Source organism: Varroa jacobsoni, unplaced genomic scaffold (assembly GCF_002532875.2).
Source record: "Varroa jacobsoni isolate VJ856 unplaced genomic scaffold, vjacob_1.0 scaffold_526, whole genome shotgun sequence".
Classification (NCBI taxonomy): domain Eukaryota; kingdom Metazoa; phylum Arthropoda; class Arachnida; order Mesostigmata; family Varroidae; genus Varroa; species Varroa jacobsoni.
This window is the reverse complement of record NW_019213428.1, coordinates 84,124-94,711: the sequence shown is the minus strand read 5'-3', so window position 1 is coordinate 94,711 and position 10,588 is coordinate 84,124. Positions and strand designations below refer to the sequence as shown.

The window sequence follows — 10,588 nt, the reverse complement described above, 5'->3', positions numbered from 1 at the left end:
GTCCACGCTATCTACCCAGATAACCATTACGTACAGCAGGCACAGCGCTATCTATTAAAAACCTATTAAACAGGTAGATATCCGATGACGTTTGCTTTCAGTGTCGAGTGTTGCGGGCCATTTTAAATATCATACTGGGTTTTTTTTCCAAATTATACCGCGTAGAATAAAAATGCCATTGGCATTCCTAGGGAAACAGTTAGCTCTACTTGAAATACGCGACGAAATGCGTAAAAAGCTAAAGCTATACTTATTCAAAACAATCGAGTATATTTTCACCTGTTGTAGGATTCGTGTGTTCTATCAGGAGCGTCTTCTCAGATTAAACATTTGCGAGCTATGCCACATTCATTCAATAAGTCAACCGCCCATTTCAACATAGTCTTTGCCAAATCGATGGATTACGTTGAGTCGATGGTATACCGCAACTTTACAATTCCTGTATGCATTTGAGGGCTATATAGTCCAATGTTGGAGGGTGCCCCGGAGATTTTTTTATTCCCCAAGCCGAAGTCGTACTGCCTGTAAAATGATAGAAAAAAAAGACACTAATTTCCATTTTTTTTTCGCAGAAAATGACTTGTAGCGAGTTTGGTTTCAGTTATGTTATTAACTTGGCCAGTAGGTATTGAAACATCGTTCTATGATTCTAGGATGAACCTATTTTGATGAACATTAACCAGTATTTAAAGTAATATATCTTAATACGCTGTGCGGTGTTACCACGTGGCAAAATCAATTTGTGTGTTTGCTTGGGAGATCAAAACTAAAAATTCGAATCGTGTATGCCTACTAATGTGTTGGGGTAGAGGATATCAAATTTTGCAGGCGTACTGAGAAATAACTCGTGCTTTTTATTTGCGCAATCAATTCGGACTTGAACGCATTTCAGTGTGAAGCTTTAAAGATGATGAAGAGATTGATTCTTTCGGGTCTTACGTGGTGAGACAATCGCCTGTCGCTAAGGCCATTAGATAATTTTGCAGATCCTGCTTCAACCGCGTTTCGCTATAAGCTTAAGCTAGCAGGTTTCCACATAACAATATCGTTCAAAAGGCAGACATCTCATTCTATTCTCTATTACCAGCGCATGTGTCAACGATAGGGCAATCAGCTCATACCCTATAAAATTTCCGACAAAAAAACATTTGCAAACCCCGTCTGCGGTCCTAGAGGAAAACGTAACGAAACCCGACAGTAAGTATGTGTCAGGCATCTTGGGTCTGCTGGCCTATTTTAGGACTCTGAAGAACATCTTTGAACAAGGCAAACTGAATGCTCAAGCTGGTGTACTCCTAACGGTTTTGAGGAACTCCACACTGCAATTAACAACAACGGTCACCATTAACCACTACTACCGATATCATAGTGAGATGGGTCGAAAGAGTTTCAGAAGACTGTCGAGCAAGCCAAAAATTAATATGGACGTTTCTGAAAGTTTGCGATAATGACAGATCCAAAGAAACTTAAACTCGGTCATTCGTTGAAATATTACAAATATTTAACACATGCTTCATGATATTGTAATAGCAGCTTCAATAGATAAATAAAAAAATAAATTAATTTATTTCATTATTAGGTCGAGTAGATCAGTGAAATAGCAGAAAGCTCATGGGAGTTATCTGCCTCCCATCAACATAATAGATAGACCAAGTTTCTGACTAAATATTTTTGATCAGTAGTATATACATATGTACGCGTTTTTCGTTCTAAAAGCAGTCGAGTTATATGGCCTATTTTTTTTAAGGCCTTCGATTTATTATCCTATAAAAGTTGCCGCTCTGACGAATGGCTGGCCGGCTAGACATCTTGTATAACATAACTGAACTGTTTATATGTAAGCCTGTGGACGTTTGTTACAATAGCCAAACAACGACATAATATCAGCTTGACCGTAGAATGTTTGGTACAGCGTTTTCGAAGATTGCTTTTAAAAATGTATTATAACAGTATTTCAACGTCAATTTCAAAAATGTATGATGTTTTTCCGTCAGCGATCTCGGTTCGTCTAAGTAGCAATTTGTCTCTACTAAACCGAATTTATTTCTGCACGCTTGGGGAAACCAGATCACAAGGTTCTAGATCTGACCATGAACAAGCAATACATTCTTTGGTTCATGACAAACAAAGCATACATGACGTGGCTAAAACAAACCCAGCTACTTTCGTATGTTACTACAAAGGACTATATGAACTTCAAAACCTCCTCGTTCACATTGAACTTCGTAACTCTAGACCGGACGTTTATATCACATATGGTCCGACACGTACGGGAAAGTCCTGAGCTGCTATTAAGATCGCTAATACCTCCTCAATACATTACAAAAATAGGTCTCAATGGTGGCAACAAGAGGAAGCCGTCACACCGGATGACTTTCACGGCTGGATTGCCTGGGATGAATTACTCGAAAGCTGCAATAGATACCCATACAAAGTCGAGACTAAAGGCTCCCATGAAGAATTTACATCATAAAACATCATCATTCTCAATCATCAACAAATTCTCATCCTAGCCTATGGTACAAATCTATAGGCTATGATCCTGCCCCTTTACTAAGTGATCGAGTTAGTTGTTTAATTAATACTGAAAACGATACACCTGATATTACACATTTCTTTATACTTTAACAGAAAATGAAGACAAAAATTTAATTAGTAAGGCTTTCGATTTTATTTAAGACTTGTTTTCTTTTTCTCCATATGTTAATGGCTTTTTCATTATCTTTTAGTGAACTATCACATGTATTCCATTTTCTATACATGACCACAACGATTTTTATTCTAGGTTTTGGATCATTAGGCGTTACGTAAGGTGACCATCCAATAAGTGGTCCATTTAATAGAGTAGCATCAGTACCTATTGGTAACCACAAATTCCTCGGTGTTTGGGTAACCGATGAACTTGAACTTACTTTACACATGAACCTTGGTATATATATAAATTTTTGTATATCAAATGGGCTATAACACCTTGACCCCATAAAAATCGTTTAAATTGACTTGGAGCTGCTGTCCCTATATGATAAGATTTAAAACACATTGGTACTGAACGATCATTATTTTTAGCTGCTTCACCTGTTGCTGGATGACTAAATAACTTTTAAAATGTATTTTCATACTTTAAAATGAGTATATTGATCTCCTATTTCTTTATGTATATCTTGAAGTAACTTCGTACTAAAAAAATTTATTTACTCCTCCTAAAGGGTCGTATGTATTTATAAATCCTGATGACTTAGGAGGATCAGTCGTATTCTTCGATAATTCTTGATACGATTTGATTACTACATTTCTTCGTACGGAAATAATTCCTTTTAGATTTAATAGGCTTAAATTTATAATAATTTTTACGACGTCTCCTCCTAAGGGTTTTAGTAATTGATCGATGATTCGTCATCCTAATGCTATTATAAATGGCTGTTGAGGCAAATGGCGGATTTGCGTAGATAAAATCCCGAAAAAATTCAGTGCCACTCGGTGATGCCGCCGCTGCTAAAAGCGCGAAACCTCCGTGTTTTATCACGCCTAGTAACGCTTGCCGTTTAACTGTTCCCTTTCTTCTTATCTTAAGGGGTTGTTTCACTCTTCTCAACAATGGTGCTAGTTCTATATCTGTCATTTAAACAAGACATTTAAAGATTGTGCACAGGAGAACGCTCGCTCCGCCAGCGTTCACAGTATCACCTTTGAAGGGAACTAAAGAGGTCTGCCCCGCTCATCGATGTTATCGCTATAAGTGGCAGTTGTTATCTAATCTTATCTTGGCCGTTCACTCCCTTTTATAGATTTCTCTCGTCCTACAAATGCTGAACAGTTACGTCTCGAAGCGACTAGTAATATTAAGCAGTCACTTCGCGCTATAAAATGGCACGCCACAGTAGATGGATCTTTACGCTTAACAACTACACTGACTTTCATATGAGCGTGCGTAGTGAGCTTAGGTGAGAGTCAGTGTAGTTAAGATAAGATTAGATAAAAACTGCCACTTCTAGCGATAACATCGATGAGCGGGGCAGACCCCCTTAGCTTCCCTCAAAGGGGATACTGTGAACGCCCGCGGAGCGAGCGCTTTGCTGAGCATAACCTTTAAGTGTTTTGTTTGCATGACAGGCATAGAACTAAGACCATTATTGGGAAGAATGAAACAAAATCTTAAGTTAAGGAGAAAGGGAACAGCTCTTCTGTACTGAATGGCATTTCGCACCGCGGCCCTGTCTATTTCTCAGGCCTCAGTTAGCAAGTGACGTACGAAGTCGGATGAAAGTCTGACGAAGAATCCGTGTACGTGCTCACAAGTTTATGCATGAATGTAGGTGCCTGTGTACCAAAGAAAAGTTTAGCAGTAAAAGCGGTAAAAAAAAGCGTGAGTTCATAAATAATTTATGCCTTGCTGTGGAATTCAGGATGATGGACGTAAACCTAGCTATTCAGGTTCTCGATTCTCGTGGAGCGGTGAATATTTTCTAACAATAATATTACATGTTTGACAATGCAGTGCGGTGCGAAGGACAAATGAAGGCCTATGGCGACGGGTTACAATTGAATACTGTGGAACAGACCGTCAATTTATTTAGTGTTAATTAAGGAAGCATCATACCACCATCTAGTTTTATCGGCATTTTATTATATTTGGAGTTTTAAACACAAGCGTTGTTACGTTTGTTATCTATATTTTACTACAGAAAATTAGCTTTCTGATGGTTTTAACAGTAAATCGATAACGTAGAACGTGAACACGTTTTGCGACTAAGATGACAGACGAAAGAGAACGTGTCCACGACCAAAACAGCGATTATCTCCGAATGATAACGTGAACTTGCAGGTTGAATCCTTCTGATGGAAAAGGGCTCGCCTGGAATACCAAGCCCGCTCATTCACAAAATAAGCAATCAACTGCGATGTCAACAAAAGCAAACGTGCCTATCATTGATCTCCACAAGATCGAACGTCTATGTCAATGCAAGATGTCCAGTTTCGATTCTTATATATGTATGTACCTCGTGCAAAAAAAAAGCTTCAAAACAGCCTCAGCCTTCCTACACAATTACGAATAGTCCGGCAGACTAAGTGACGTTCTAGATGATAGCAGAGTCCGGCGCGTGATCAGAGTTAAGCTGCTGTATTTAAAGATGCGCTGTCTGTCGAGAGTCTCCGAAATTAGCACAGAGAAGTACAAACATGCCTTAAAAATAAAAGAGCCTAAATCGCTAATCAAGAGGTGACTCCAATCACGTTTTCAGATTTCGTCACGCCACGTAGACCTCAATTACGTTCGCCTTTGGCTGAAAAGTGGTTTCAAACAGGGCCTTTGGACACCAAAGGAGAAAATTATTTTGCCCGTTCTGAGCTTAAGTCCTGCGAGCACATGTGACAGATCAAACTGTTTGTAATACCACTATCCATTTTGTTACCCTGTACCTTAAGTAAGGTTGTTTTACGTATCAATAAACCGTTACCTTCAGGTTTAACAAACGATCGACAGACAACAACGCAAAGCTCTGCGATCTAGTTCACGAAGTGACCTTGAGGTGCAATAAGGGTAGTTGAGATAAAAAAAAAACTATTTGTCGGTACAGACGTGTGACAAGGTTACTTCGATGGTGGTACAAAAACACAATAACAATGTGGGTCGTTCTAGTCCACTAAGAATAAGAGTTATTTCAGAACGTTAGTATCCGTAATGTTTACATAACAATTGGAGTTGAGTTATTCGTGTAGTTCTTTAGTTTCGTATAGTTCTGCCCAAGTCAATAAACACGAGAGATCCTACTCGTTGCCAAACGACACGTTTGTGACCAAAATATTATGAGAATGCAGCTGCATCACTAGAAAGATGCATTCATGTAACGAACGTTTTGTATAGACGACCAAGCGACAATCCATCGTGTTTGACAAAGCACCTGCGTGCTATAGCGGGAAACACAACACCCCTATACGTATTTTAACTGTATATCTTTAAATCTAATTGTCCGCTAAAAGCATTTTCACTAAATAAGTTCCGTCGCTATTCTACGAGTCCGCTTCAATATGCTACAATTTTTGAGGGTCGTTAGAAGCGTCGCTACTTAAAAGTCTCATGTATGCTTTGAATTGTAATGCTGATATCATATGTGTGCTTCCCACGAAAGGAAAAAAAACTATTAAACATCCATGAGCTATGATTTTTAAAATATTATCTCGAAAAGTACAATATACTATGCCAATAGCTTTGCAAACCTGACAGTACGGATTATAGAGCAGACAAGACAAACGTGTACTATAGGCCATTACCCAAAAGAGCTGCAGCCAAGTATATTTGGTATCCTTCGGCTGAAAACTAAAAAAGTCACAATCAATTTCTCTATTGTAGCATCTACTCAATTATGTCTCAGTTAGGCTCTTATTTTGACGGAAAGATACATTGATATCATTGATAATGCTCAATAAAGCTAGCGGGTTATCATGAGCCTAAAAACCTCTTCAGCATTTTTGTTTAGGCTTATGTAGCAGATGTGCTATCTGTAAACATCCCTATCGCTAGCTGGAAACAATTTTAATGACGCCGTCTGAAGTCTGCAAATATTCATACAATTCGTATTTGTGAAAACCCCAGACAAGCAGTTCTTGGCTACGGACGCCTGTAATTGATAAGCGAACGCGTGCGGGGACCGATTTAATTTTCACAGATTTCTGTGTAATGACAAAATATATGAAGGTTGAAAAAGAAATGCTAGGATTTTCCTTGCAATGCACTATTTTATGCTATGACCAAGTCATAGGAAAAGCTTTCTACATTAGTTTCGCTCAGAAGAGATTCACATGTCTACGACGTGAAATACTTCTGTGTTTATTAGACATCTTCAGGCTCCGCCAATGGAGCGATGCGGTGATGCCAAACTGTAAGACAGGCGGCTTGTTCTTCATTGACGAACTTCTCCACAAAAAATAACGACTTCAGAGTGCAGTATTGTAATAGCTATTTGTTTCCCAACAGTTTCCAAAGGACATCAGAGGTCTAAATACTTTATGGGGTGTGTGCTTGAAGTACTGAGAGTAGTCCATGATTCAACTTGGTGTGTGACACTAATGTATTTAACAACGCCAGTACCCCGATGAACACAAGCTGCTTCTACGATATATTCTAACTTGTCTCGTGTTTTTAGGTGAAATTAGTTTTAAGTAAAGTTTGCTACCAAAAAAAAACGCCTTGCCAAAATGATAAGTGCTAAATGTCATGCCTTATTAATGTTGTTTAGAATTATCGGGATTGGATAACCAGTAAATGTTTAATCAGCTTTTCTCAAAGAAAGTCTAAACTGAGCAACCTCAATCCTTCATCTAAAGCGAGATAGGATGGTAGGAAATGTTTTTCCACCTGTGCACCCTCTAATAGAGAATACTTTTTTGGCTCATCAAATTTTCTGAAGGAAGTGTAACCCTTTTTTCTCAGTAGCATCGATGGTTGGGTAGTCCGTCCTTTCACTTACTGAACGAAACGTTTATTGAGAAATCAATAGTTTACTGCAGAAGTAGATAAGACCCAGTTCTGTCGTAGTTTTATATATTCAGATAACTACTGACGCTTTTCAATGGGTCGTGTGACACGAGCGTATTACATAGAATAGAACCGATCGTTTGGTAGCAATGCTTTATCGACGTTGAAACATAAAAAAAGCGTGGAAATATATTCTGTCTAAACTTGTAAAAGTTTCTTCAAAGAACAGGATTGTTGTATTTGAGGCTCAGAGACTCTAAAGATTATAATACCTGTTCTATTTAACGGAAGTCATAATTGATCTCTAGGTATATATGGCGGTCGAGAACCGTGCGGGCCAAATTTCTATACGAAGCTCTTCTGGTGCCTGCGGATCTTGTCGCGACGATGTTCGACAGATAAACGAGAATGGCCCAATGCGCAAAAAAATCCAACTCAATCTGCTTGCCTGTTTTTAAAGTAGTGTGTAGAGATCGCCCCTTAAAAATTATGTTTTTTAGCAGATCATCAGTCATGAATTGATGGTATCACATCTCACCACCGTATATCTTATTAACTGGTCAGCATTTTTACAAATATATGTGTGTTCCAAATAAGATCTTAATACCACATCTAAGGAAACGCATGATGGACTTATACGTGTGTTGCGTCTCTGAGCCGTTATACAATTTTTACCCCTATAGAAAATAAGTATCCCTGTGCCATATGCAAAATCCATATGCATGTCCATATGCAAAACCAACTAAATTTGGTGAAAGATGCTACCATGGATAAACGGGTGCTAGCGAAGTCAAAATTTGCTGCAGACCATTTCCACAGACACGGGAAGTTATCTCCTCATATGTTCACGATCCCGCACGTTCTGACCTTCCCAGTCATAAGCTCGAGTGGGCATTCTCATATTTGAGTCTAAAGGACGAAGCACGTGAAGCGAACACAAAACAGAGTTCCGCATGTAAGCATATCCTTTGACTCAAATGGTAATGAAAGTTGTATTTACGATACGACTAGCAAGCTGAAGCGATAGAAACCCGTTTGTTCGCTAGCATAATACGAAATGCCCAGTACCCAGCTAAGAATTAAATTCCATTTGTAAAATTATGAATAAATACAAGCTGACTGCTTTCTTTGAAACTTTATTAGAAATTAACAAATAGTTCCTATAGCAGTCGCAGCGGTGTGAACAACGACGACAGAGTCTTTCTTCCGCCGGAAGCTCTACTGTTGCTTTTCAGAGCAGACAAAGGACACAACGGAAAGGACAGAGCCAGAAAAAACTTCGGTGTACTATAGTGGGAAGGACGGAAGAAAATCGTCAACAACATCACAGCCCCATCGCTGCTGCCGTGGGAGCAACCGTATATTATTAGTACGCGCCACCTGCAGGGCAGCATCTAATGAATTCGATCTATCTGACCACCCACCACGAACACCTTCCACCGCCCAAACTTAATTCCCAAGGAATACATTGAGAAGAAGATCCGCTGAAGTAAGCGCTGAATGACAGAAAAACCTGCGACTGGCTGAATAAGAAGGGCACAAGCAGGAGCAGGTCGGTAACCAATGTCTATTTAGGCTGTATTATCTGGTTAGTTTAAGAGTTTGCGTCGGTTTGAAACGGGGACTAGTAGGGGAGCTGAAGTGATGCGAGCTTCACGGATGACAGCCATTGGGGCCACGGGAGGGAGGAGACAGCTACGGCAATGACACTGGGGTAACTAGAGCAGTATAGCTAGAAACGCAAGGCGCCGAAGAAAACGCCAGCTACACACTTGCCGCTGATAGTGTCTAGGCAACTGCTGCTACTGTAGCATTCACAGCTATTGTACTGTTCTATTCGTTTATTAATGGCTCAGAACGCTCTATTTGGCTTCGTTTTCATTGTGAGAGTAGCGGTAGTGGGAGTAGCTGCTTCAATTTTAGGAAGGCCAAGCCAGAGACAAAATGAGAGAAAAATAGGAACGTTCCTAGGTATGTGCTACTACTTCTACCTAACCTGTAATTCAACACTTGTTGCTAGGAATACCAGGGGGCTGGATACTCAGCCTTTGACGAAGCTGTTGACAATAAGCGGCCAGCGGTAAGATACGGATGATAACAGCGTTCGCGGTGAGCAGTAAGACTTGTCATCGGCGAAGAGAGGTATTTGATAGAACGACAGTTACCGTTCTCGAGCGACAACCTCCATATGTAATTTCCTGGCTTTGTCTCGTCGCAGAAATATTATCTTGTGAGAAAGATCTTACGTTTATTAAAATGGTTTGTACGGATTCGAACAAACTGTTTACGCAAAACCGTAAGCCGTATAGTGAACTAAGCATCTATTAAGATATATCATCCACCCATCAAGATTCTGTTACAGATTGCTGGCAATTTGAAACATGGATGCATTTTACTTATAGAAAATACATACCGTATCGTATGGCCAGATACGGAGTTTAACAAAGTAAGTAATAAGTAGAAAAAATTGGATCATATACTAATAAAACGTTGAGATATCATCTCGGCCAAATGTACTTATTATGAAAGCTCATTAAAGTCACATCAAACTGTTATGACGAATATATTTAATAGAACGCCAAATCTTGCATACTCTTACCTCCTTAGAATGATATGAGGTTTTTTTCTTATTACCTGCGAACTTCCTAGACCTCAAATTCGATTATTCTAATTATCGATATAGGTAATAAAGTGATAATGAGCGTGATCAAATAACCGTTTTTCGAATGTTTGCTTCTCACTAAGATGGCGGCTCTCTCCGTCCGCCATGGAAGGTTTATAGTTAAACAGAGCTTATGCTTTACGAAAAATCAAAGCCTCTTCCAGATTACTCAAATTTAATTTTCGGCTGTCTCGTTAATGATGAAGCAGCGACGTCTGGTTCTTGGACAAGTTTAAAGGAGACCGACCACAGTTATCCAGCGGGCAAATGTAAACCTAGCATGAACAATCTATAGGTCGAAACTGCTCGTTAAAAAACACATATCTACAAGTAGGCGTTATTGCCTACGTCCGCTATTTTGCTCTTCGACGTGCTATAGCACTAGATTTTTTTATACGAAGCAAACTGAAATTAGCCCGTTCTCAATACAACCAAGAATTGTGGCTTTACAT

General features: G+C 39.3%; 1 long non-coding RNA gene across 4 annotated transcripts; it reads left to right on the top strand.

Moving 5' to 3' along the window:
• The first annotated feature begins 4,235 nt into the window (after positions 1 to 4,235).
• On the top strand, positions 4,236 to 9,980 carry LOC111261164 (uncharacterized). Of its 4 annotated transcripts, none has more exons than XR_002680817.1 (3): positions 4,236 to 4,309; positions 4,823 to 9,026; positions 9,495 to 9,980. It is a non-coding gene; the product is annotated as an uncharacterized LOC111261164 (long non-coding RNA). The 4 variants fall into 4 exon arrangements; XR_002680816.2 differs by having other exon boundaries at positions 4,246 to 4,363; XR_002680815.2 differs by lacking the exon at positions 4,236 to 4,309 and having other exon boundaries at positions 4,317 to 4,989; positions 5,241 to 9,026.
• Positions 9,981 to 10,588: the final 608 nt, after the last annotated feature.